At 53.5% G+C, this 10,126-nt stretch overlaps 1 pseudogene; it reads right to left on the bottom strand.

Moving 5' to 3' along the window:
• The window catches only part of LOC142923809 (fascin-like), a 55,444-nt pseudogene that overhangs the window by 3,354 nt on the left and 41,964 nt on the right, over positions 1-10,126 (bottom strand).

Raw genomic sequence — 10,126 nt, 5'->3', positions numbered from 1 at the left:
ACCCACGGCGTCTGGAGGTAACAATCTCCAACCTCCCTCCCCCAGCTCGCCACACTTCCACTATCACCTCCACTCGAGACAGAGACACAGAGAGCGACAGAGACACAGAGAGAGACAGAGAGAGACACAGATAAAGACAGTGAGACAGAGCGACGTTCCAGTTACAACCCACGGCGTCTGGAGGTAACAATCTCCAACCTCGCTCCCCCAGCTCGCCACACTTCCAGTATCACCTCCACTCGAGACAGAGACACAGAGAGCGACAGAGACACAGAGACACAGAGAGAGAGACACAGATAAAGACAGTGAGACAGAGCGACGTTCCAGTTACAACCCACGGCGTCTGGAGGTAACAATCTCCAACCTCGCTCCCCCAGCTCGCCACACTTCCAGTATCACCTCCACTCGAGACAGAGACACAGAGAGCGACAGAGACACAGAGACACAGAGAGAGACACACAGATAAAGACAGTGAGACAGAGCGACGTTCCAGTTACAACCCACGGCGTCTGGAGGTAACAATCTCCAACCTCCCTCCCCCAGCTCGCCACACTTCCAGTATCACCTCCACTCGAGACAGAGACACAGAGAGCGACAGAGACACAGAGACACAGAGAGAGACACAGATAAAGACAGTGAGACAGAGCGACGTTCCAGTTACAACCCACGGCGTCTGGAGGTAACAATCTCCAACCTCCCTCCCCCAGCTCGCCACACTTCCACTATCACCTCCACTCGAGACAGAGACACAGAGAGCGACAGAGACACAGAGACACAGAGAGAGACACAGATAAAGACAGTGAGACAGAGCGACGTTCCAGTTACAACCCACGGCGTCTGGAGGTAACAATCTCCAACCTCGCTCCCCCAGCTCGCCACACTTCCACTATCACCTCCACTCGAGACAGAGACACAGAGAGCGACAGAGACACAGAGAGAGACACAGATAAAAACAGTGAGACAGAGCGACGTTCCAGTTACAACCCACGGCGTCTGGAGGTAACAATCTCCAACCTCCCTCCCCCAGCTCGCCACACTTCCAGTATCACCTCCACTCGAGACAGAGACACAGAGAGCCAGAGAGACACAGAGACACAGAGAGAGACACAGATAAAGACAGTGAGACAGAGCGACGTTCCAGTTACAACCCACGGCGTCTGGAGGTAACAATCTCCAACCTCCCTCCCCCAGCTCGCCACACTTCCACTATCACCTCCACTCGAGACAGAGACACAGAGAGCGACAGAGACACAGAGAGAGACACACAGATAAAGACAGTGAGACAGAGCGACGTTCCAGTTACAACCCACGGCGTCTGGAGGTAACAATCTCCAACCTCGCTCCCCCAGCTCGCCACACTTCCACTATCACCTCCGAAGCGGTGGGACACTTTACACTTAGTAACTTTACACTTGGTAACTTTACACTTAGTAACTTTACACTTGGTAACTTTACACTTGGTAACTTTGTGACTTTGTGCCTCTTGAAATCGCCCCCATCACCCCAACCACACCCCGACTGCCGTGATGCCCACGGGTGTCTCTGCAGACCCACAGAGGACACACAGAGACCCATAGAGATACATAGAGATACATAGAGACACACAGAGACCCATAGAGATACATAGAGATACATAGAGACACACAGAGACCCATAGAGATACATAGAGACACACAGAGACCCATAGAGACACACAGAGACCCATAGAGACCCATAGAGACCCACAGAGGACACACAGAGACCCATAGAGATACATAGAGACACACAGAGACCCATAGAGATACATAGAGATACATAGAGACCCATAGAGACCCAGACCCATAGAGATACATAGAGACACACAGAGACCCATAGAGACACACAGAGACCCATAGAGATACATAGAGACACACAGAGACCCATAGAGATACATAGAGACACACAGAGACCCATAGAGACCCAGACCCATAGAGATACATAGAGACACACAGAGACCCATAGAGACACACAGAGACCCATAGAGATACATAGAGACACACAGAGACCCATAGAGACCCAGACCCATAGAGATACATAGAGACACACAGAGACCCATAGAGACACACAGAGACCCATAGAGATACATAGAGACACACAGAGACCCATAGAGACCCAGACCCATAGAGATACATAGAGACACACAGAGACCCATAGAGACACACAGAGACCCATAGAGATACATAGAGACACACAGAGACCCATAGAGACACACAGAGACCCATAGAGATACATAGAGACACACAGAGACCCATAGAGACCCAGAGACCCAGACCCACAGAGACACACAGAGACCCATAGAGATACATAGAGACCCAGAGACCCAGACCCACAGAGACACACAGAGACCCATAGAGATACATAGAGACACACAGAGACCCATAGAGATACACAGAGACCCATAGAGATACATAGAGACACACAGAGACCCATAGAGACACACAGAGACCCATAGAGATACATAGAGACACACAGAGACCCACAGAGGACACACAGAGACCCATAGAGATACATAGAGACACACAGAGACCCATAGAGATACACAGAGACCCACAGAGACCCACAGAGGACACACAGAGACCCATAGAGATACACAGAGACCCACAGAGACCCACAGAGGACACACAGAGACCCATAGAGACCCAGAGACCCAGACCCACAGAGACACACAGAGACCCACACCCACAGAGACACACAGAGACCCACACCCACAGAGGACACACAGAGACCCATAGAGATACATAGAGACACACAGAGACCCACAGAGGACACACAGAGACCCATAGAGACCCAGAGACCCAGACCCACAGAGACACACAGAGACCCACACCCACAGAGACACACAGAGACCCACACCCACAGAGGACACACAGAGACCCATAGAGATACATAGAGACACACAGAGACCCATAGAGACACACAGAGACCCATAGAGATACATAGAGACACACAGAGACCCATAGAGACACACAGAGACCCATAGAGATACATAGAGACACACAGAGACCCATAGAGATACATAGAGACACACAGAGACCCATAGAGACACACAGAGACATATAGAGATACATAGAGACACACAGAGACCCATAGAGACACACAGAGACCCATAGAGACCCAGAGACCCAGACCCACAGAGACACACAGAGACCCACAGAGACCCAGACCCATAGAGACCCAGACCCACACAGAGACCCATAGAGACCCAGAGACCCAGACCCACAGAGACCCACAGAGACCCATAGAGACCCAGAGACCCAGACCCACACAGAGACCCATAGAGACCCAGAGACCCAGACCCACAGAGACACACAGAGACCCATAGAGACCCAGAGACCCAGACCCACACAGAGACCCATAGAGACCCAGAGACCCAGACCCATAGAGACCCAGACCCACAGAGACCCACAGAGACCCACACCCACAGAGACCCAGACCCATAGAGACCCACAGAGACAGAGACCCAGACCCACAGAGACCCACAGAGACCCACACCCACAGAGACCCAGACCCATAGAGACCCACAGAGACAGAGACCCAGACCCATAGAGGCCCAGAGACCCAGACCCACAGAGACTCAGACCCACACAGAGACCCATAGAGACCCAGAGACCCAGACCCACAGAGACCCAGACCCATAGAGACCCACAGAGACAGAGACCCAGACCCATAGAGACCCACAGAGACAGAGACCCAGACCCACAGAGACCCAGACCCATAGAGACCCACAGAGACAGAGACCCAGACCCATAGAGACCCACAGAGACAGAGACCCAGACCCACAGAGACCCATAGAGAGAGACCCAGACCCATAGAGACCCACAGAGACCCATAGAGACCCAGACACACACAGAGACCCATAGAGAGAGACCCAGACCCATAGAGACCCACAGAGACCCATAGAGAGAGACCCAGACCCATAGAGACCCACAGAGACCCATAGAGAGAGACCCAGACCCATAGAGACCCACAGAGACCCATAGAGACCCAGACACACACAGAGACCCATAGAGAGAGACCCAGACCCATAGAGACCCACAGAGACCCATAGAGAGAGACCCAGACCCATAGAGACCCACAGAGACCCATAGAGAGAGACCCAGAGACCCAGACCCACAGAGACCCATAGAGACCCAGACACACAGAGACCCATAGAGAGAGACCCAGACCCATAGAGACCCACAGAGACCCAGACACAGAGACACACAGAGACCCATAGAGAGAGACCCAGACCCATAGAGACCCACAGAGACACACAGAGACCCATAGAGAGAGACCCAGACCCACAGAGACCCACAGAGACCCATAGAGAGAGACCCAGACCCATAGAGACACACAGAGACACACAGATACCCATAGAGAGACACACAGACCCATAGAGACCCACAGAGACCCACACCCACAGAGACCCACAGAGACCCACAAAGACCCAGACACACACCCACACAGACCCAGACCCATAGAGTCCCATAGAGACCCACACAGACCCACAGAGACCCAGACCCATAGAGACCCACAGATACCCACATTCAGAGACCCAGACCCACAGACTCAGACCCATATAGAGGGGCACCCCCAGTGGCAGCTGTCTCTGTGTGTGAGTCAGCTGCTGTGTGGTGCAGTAGTCTAGGGGACACCCCCAGTGACAGCTGTCTCTGTGTGCGAGTCAGCTGCTGTGTGGTGCTGTAGTCTAGGGGACACCCCCAGTGACAGCTGTCTCTGTGTGTGAGTCAGCTGCTGTGTGGTGCTGTAGTCTAGGGGGACACCCCCAGTGACAGCTGTCCCTGTGTGCGAGTCAGCTGTTGCTGTGTGGTGCTGTAGTCTAGGGGGACACCCCCAGTGACAGCTGTCCCTGTGTGTGAGTCAGCTGTTGCTGTGTGGTGCTGTAGCCTAAGGGGACACCCCCAGTGACAGCTGTCTCTGTGTGTGAGTCAGCTGTTGCTGTGTGGTGCTGTAGTCTAGGGGGACACCCCCAGTGACAGCTGTCTCTGTGTGTGAGTCAGCTTTTGCTGTGTGGTGCTGTAGCCTAGGGGGACACCCCCAGTGACAGCTGTCTCTGTGTGTGAGTCAGCTGTTGCTGTGTGGTGCTGTAGCCTAGGGGGACACCCCCAGTGACAGCTGTCTCTGTGTGTGAGTCAGCTGTTGCTGTGTGGTGCTGTAGTCTAAGGGGACACCCCCAGTGACAGCTGTCTGTGTGTGAGTCAGCTGTTGCTGTGTGGTGCAGTTGATCGCAATCGTTGGCTGCAGACTGACGATGCAACCGGTTGCTTGCAACTTGGGCAAATAGATTGGGAATGTCCGCGCAATCCCGGTTGCTCGCAACTTGGCCAACGGATTGGGAATGTCCGCGCAACCGGTTGCAGCGTCCACGAAAACGGACGCAACAACTTCCTAGCAGTTGCCACTGGGGGTGTCCCTCTTAGCCGTGGTGATGATGATGAGGTGGTGATGATGTGGGTGATGATGTGGGTGATGATGATGTGGGTGATGATGTGGGTGATGGTGTGGTGGTGATGATGATGGTGTGGTGGTGATGGTGTGGTGGTGATGGTGTGGTGGTGATGGTGATGATATGGTGGTGGTGATGTGGTGATGGTGTGGTGGTGTGGTGGTGGTGATGATGATGGTGTGGTGGTGTGGTGGTGATGGTGTGGTGGTGATGATGATGATGATGGTGGTGATGATATGGTGGTGATGATGATGATGAGGTGATGATGGGGTGATGATGATGATTGTGATGATGTGGTAATGGTGATGATGAGGTGATGATGGGGTGATGATGATGATTGTGATGATGTGGTAATGGTGATGATGATGTGGTGATGATGTGGTAATGGTGATGATGATGCGGTGATGATGTGGTAATGGTGATGATGATGCGGTGATGATGTGGTAATGGTGATGATGTGATGTGGTGATGACGATGATGTGACAATGATGATGTGGTGGTGATGATGATGGTGACGAGGTAGTGATGTGATGATGATGACGATGATGACGATGATGTGACAATGATGTGACAATGATGATGATGTGGTGTGATGATGGTGATGATGGTGACGAGGTAGTGATGTGGATGATGTGGTGATGATGATGGTGACGAGGTAGTGATGGTGATGCGAGATGATCCATTAAGAATACGGGAGCTCAAAACAACAACCACCATCAGTACTGCCCATCCTAACACTAATACTGCTGAGCTGATACTACTACACTGATGGTGATCCTACTACTACTGATACTACTGCTGCTGAGCTGATACTACTACTACTACACTGATGATGATCCTACTACTACTGATAATACTACTGCTGAGCTGATACTACTACACTGATGGTGATCCTACTACTACTGATACTACTGCTGATACTACTACTACACTGATGGTGATCCTACTACTACTGATAATACTACTGCTGATACTACTACTACACTGATGGTGATCCTACTACTACTGATAATACTACTGCTGATACTACTACTACACTGATGGTGATCCTACTACTACTGATAATACTACTGCTGATACTACTACTACACTGATGGCGATCCTACTACTACTGATAATACTACTGAGCTGATACTACTACTACACTGATGGCGATCCTACTACTACTGATAATACTACTGAGCTGATACTACTACTACACTGATGATGATCCTACTACTACTGATACTACTACTACTGCTGACCTGATACTACTACTGCTGAGCTGATACTACTACTACACTGATGATGATCCTACTACTACTGATACTACTACTGCTGAGCTGATACTATTGCTGCTGAGCTGATACTACTACTCCTGATACTACTACTACACTGATGAAGATCCTACTACTACTGATGCTGCTGATCCTACTACTACTGATACTACTGCTGCTGCCGATCCTACTACTACTGCTGATACTACTGCTGCTGCCGATCCTACTACTGCTGATACTACTGCTGCTGCCGATTCGATCCTATTACTACGAATGCTGATACTACTACTACTGATCCTACTGATCCTACTGCTGTTACTTCAGTGACACTCGCAACTTCACCACGTCCAATACTGGGGGCAACCCGGTTGCATGCAACTCGGGCAAACGGGGATCCGGAATCGTCCGTGCAACCCGGTTGCATGCAACTCGGGCAAACGGGGATCCGGAAACGTCCGTGCAACCCGGTTGCATGCAACTCGGGCAAACGGGGATCCGGAATCGTCCGTGCAACCCGGTTGCATGCAACTCGGGCAAACGGGGATCCGGAAACGTCCGTGCAACCCGGTTGCATGCAACTCGGGCAAACGGGGATCCGGAAACGTCCGTGCAACCCGGTTGCATGCAACTCGGGCAAACGGGGATCCGGAATCGTCCGTGCAACCCGGTTGCATGCAACTCGGGCAAACGGGGATCCGGAATCGTCCGTGCAACCCGGTTGCATGCAACTCGGGCAAACGGGGATCCGGGATCGTCCGTGCAACCCGGTTGCATGCAACTCCCTTGGGCTTGCCCGTTCGCAACACCACCCCTCCTCCCCTCCTGCAAACCCCGGTTGCGTGCAACATCGGCGGCATGGACGAGACTCTCCGCCCGCAGCCGAAGTTGCTCGCAACTCAAAAAACAACGGACGAACCGGCGCTTTGGGGGGATAAATAACAACAACAACAACAACCACAACAACAACAACAACCACAACAACCACCACAACAACAACAACAACAACCACAACAACAACAACAACCACAACAACCACAACCACAACCACGAACAAAAATGTTGTTCTAAGCAACGCGGCCTGCTTGCAGGAAACTGTGACTGGGTCAGCGCTAGCGGCAGGCCGGGCCGGGCCGGGCCGGGCCGGGCCGGGCCGGGCCGGGCCGGGCCGGGCCAAGGGTCGCACCCGGCTACCGGACGACCGAGACCGGGTTTGCTTGCAACGCCGAGCGAGCGAGCGAGCTTTGGGGGAGCTGCGTGGAGTTGCGTGGAGTTGCGTGGAGTTGCGTGGAGTTGCGTGGAGTTGCGTGGAGTTGCGTGGAGTTGCGTGGAGCGACAGTGGGGGGGGGGGGGGGGGGGGGGGTGGAGATGGGGTGAGGTTTACATTTGCTAAGAGGGTAAAAGCACACACACACAGAGAGAGACGGAGAGAGACGGAGAGAGAGAGACGGAGAGAGACACAGAGAGACACAGAGAGACGGAGAGAGACAGAGAGAGAGACACAGAGAGAGAGACGGAGACACAGAGAGAGACACACACACAGATAAAGACAGAGTGAGAGAGAGACACAGAGAGAGACAGAGAGAGACGGAGAGACACAGAGAGACACAGAGAGAGACAGAGAGAGACAGAGAGACACACAGAGAGACACACAGAGAGACAGACAGAGAGACACAGAGAGAGACAGAGAGAGACAGAGAGACACACAGAGAGACACACAGAGAGACAGAGAGAGACAGAGAGAGACAGAGAGAGACAGAGAGACACACAGAGAGACACACAGAGAGACAGAGAGAGACGGAGAGAGACAGAGAGAGACGGAGAGAGACAGAGAGAGACACAGAGAGACACACAGAGAGACACACAGAGAGACAGAGAGAGACGGAGAGAGACAGAGAGAGACGGAGAGAGACAGAGAGAGACACAGAGAGACACAGAGAGACACAGAGAGACACACAGAGAGACAGAGAGAGACGGAGAGAGACGGAGAGAGACAGAGAGAGACGGAGAGAGACAGAGAGAGACACAGAGAGAGACACAGAGACACACAGAGAGACAGAGAGACACACAGAGACACACAGAGACACACAGAGAGACAGAGAGAGACGGAGAGATGATACTTCACGGCGCAGATGAGAAGCACTCACGGCTCTGGATGTGCCACCAGGAAGGAGGAGGCATGGCTGGTGGGTGGGTGGGTGAGCGAGTGGGTGGGTGAGCAGGCGGGTGGGTGGGTGAGCGGGTGAGCGGGTGGGTGAGCGGGTGAGCGGGTGGGTGAGCGGGTGGGTGAGCGGGTGGGTGGGTGAGCGAGCGAGTGGGTGGGTGAGCAGGCGGGTGAGCGAGTGAGTGAGCGAGCGACTGAGCTAGCTAGCGACTGAGCTAGCTAGCAACTGAGCTAGCTAGCGACTGAGCTAGCTAGCTCAGTCGCTAGCTAGCGACTGGGCGAGCTAGTGACTGAGCTAGCTAGCGACTGGGCGAGCTAGCGACTGGGCGAGCGACTGAGCTAGCGACTGGGCGAGCGACTGAGCTAGCTGGCTAGTGACTGAGCAAGCGACTAAGTGACTGAGCTAGTGACTAAGTGACTGGGCGAGCGACTGGGAGAGTAACTGGGAGAGTGACTAAGCGAGTGACTGAGCGAGTGACTGAGCGAGCGACTGAGAGAGTGACTGAGAGAGTGACTGAGCGAGCGACTGAGTGACTGAGTGACTGAGCGAGTGACTGAGCGAGTGACTGAGTGAGTGACTGAGTGAGTGACTGAGCGAGTGACTGAGCGAGTGACTGAGTGACTAAGCTAGTGACTAAGTGAGTGACTAAGCGAGTGACTGAGTGACTGAGCGAGTGACTGGCTGAGTGACTGAGCGAGTGACTAAGTGAGTGACTGAGCGAGCAACTAGAATTCCCAGAGGCTGTCCGAGTCTACAGACTGGGAGTCGGCCCGGAGCGATGAGGCATGGTCCCCTCTCACGTAGCAACCAGAGCTCTCCACCCTGCACACACATAGCAACCACGCACACTTAGCAACCACGCACACACATAGCAACCAGAGCTCTCCACCCTGCACACGCATAGCAACCACGCACACACATAGCAACCACGCACACACATAGCAACCAGAGCTCTCCACCCTGCACACGCATAGCAACCACGCACACACATAGCAACCACGCACACACTTAGCAACCAGAGCACTCCACCATGCACACATAGCAACCACGCACACACATAGCAACCAGAGCTCTCCACCCTGCACGCGCATAGCAACCACGCCCACGCGCATAGCAACCACGCCCACGCGCATAGCAACCACGCCCACGCGCATAGCAACCACGCCCACGCGCATAGCAACCACGCCCACGCGCATAGCAACCACGCCCACGCGCATAGCAACCACGCCCACGCGCATAGCAAC

Source organism: Petromyzon marinus, unplaced genomic scaffold, assembly GCF_048934315.1.
Source record: "Petromyzon marinus isolate PM22_M1 ecotype Great Lakes invasive population unplaced genomic scaffold, UKy_Petmar_22M1.pri1.0 PM_Scaffold_72, whole genome shotgun sequence".
NCBI classification, from domain to species: domain Eukaryota; kingdom Metazoa; phylum Chordata; class Hyperoartia; order Petromyzontiformes; family Petromyzontidae; genus Petromyzon; species Petromyzon marinus.
This window is presented reverse-complemented; position numbering and strand designations above follow the sequence as displayed.